The sequence below is a fragment of the Vipera berus genome (assembly GCF_964194415.1).
Source record: "Vipera berus genome assembly, chromosome: Z".
Taxonomy (NCBI): Eukaryota; Metazoa; Chordata; class Lepidosauria; order Squamata; family Viperidae; genus Vipera; species Vipera berus.
Window position 1 is genome coordinate 1,603,193 of NC_138205.1, and position 1,567 is coordinate 1,604,759.

Consider the following 1,567-nt stretch of genomic DNA (forward strand, 5'->3'; position numbering starts at 1 on the left):
AGGCCCGGGTACAGCACGGAGACGGCATTGGTCGCACTGGTGAATGATCTCTGGCGGGCTCGGGACAGGGGTTGCTCCTCTGTCCTGGTCCTATTAGACCTCTCAGCGGCTTTCGATACCATCGACCATGGTATCTTACTGCGGTGCCTCAGGGGGTTGGGAGTGGGAGGCACAGTTCTTCAGTGGTTCTCCTCCTATCTCCTGGGACGCTCGCAGTCGGTGTTGGCAGGGGGGCAGAGGTAGACCTCGAGGCCTCTCGTTTGCGGAGTCCCTCAGGGGTCGGTCCTCTCGCCTCTCCTGTTCAACATCTATATGAAGCCGTTGGGTGAGATCATCCGTGGTTTTGGGGTGGGGTATCATCAGTATTCAGCTTTTTATTTCCACCCCAGATCAACTCAGTGATGCCCTCTCTGTGATGTCCCGTTGCCTGGAGGGAGTGAGGGTCTGAATGGGGAGGAACAGGCTTCATCTAAATCCCGACAAGACCGAGTGGCTGTGCATACCGGCATCTCGGGTTGTCCATTCTATTCCATCTTTATCTATAGGGGGTGAGGTGTTACCCCCCGTAGATAGGGCTCGCAACGTGGGCGTCCTCCTTGATTCACAGCTCAATTTTGAAGATCATATAGGAGCTGTGACCAGGGGGGCTTTTGCCCAGGTTCGCCTGATGCGCCAGTTGCGGCCCTATTTGGACCGGGATGCCCTGCGCACGGTCACTCATGCGCTCGTGACCTCTCGGATAGACTACTGCAACGCTCTCTACATGGGGCTGCCCTTGAGGACCACTCGGAGGCTCCAACTGGTGCAGAATGCGGCCGCGCGAGTTGTGATGGGGGTCTCCCGATACTCCCATGTAACACCTCTGCTCCGCGAGCTGCATTGGCTTCCGGTTGCCCTCCGGGTGAGATTCAAGGTGCTGGTGATGACCTATAAAGCCCTAAATGGCATGGGTCCGGGTTATTTACGGGAGCACCTTTTGCTGGGGTTAACCTCCCATCGTCCTGTGCGCTCCCACAGGGAGGGCCTCCTCAGGGTGCCGTCGGTCAGGGAATGTCAGGGAATGTCGACTGGCGGCCTCCAGGGGGAGAGCATTCTCTGTGGGCGCACCTGCCCTCTGGAATCAGCTTCCGGTTGAGCTCCGGATGGCTCCTGACCTTCGCTCGTTTCGCTGCGACCTGAAGACTTGGTTGTTTGAACAGGCCGGCCTGGACTGAGGGATTGGGGTTTTAGTTTTAAATTTTAAATTTTTTTAATTTTAAACTGTGTATTGTTTAGGGCTTTGATTTAATTCTGTTTTAATTTTTATACCTTATGTGTTATTTATAGTGTTTTAATTGCCCTGTACACCGCCCCGAGTCCCTTCGGAGAGGGGCGGTATATAAATCCAATAAATAATAATAATAATAATAGTAATCATTGCAGTCGTTAATTGAGAAACAAGGGTCCTTAATGGAATCTGGCTTCCCCATTGCTTGTCAGGTCGCAAAAGGGGATCATGTGACACACACACCCCGGGATGCTGCAACCATCACTTGCCGAGCGTCTGAATTTTGATCATGTGACCCGG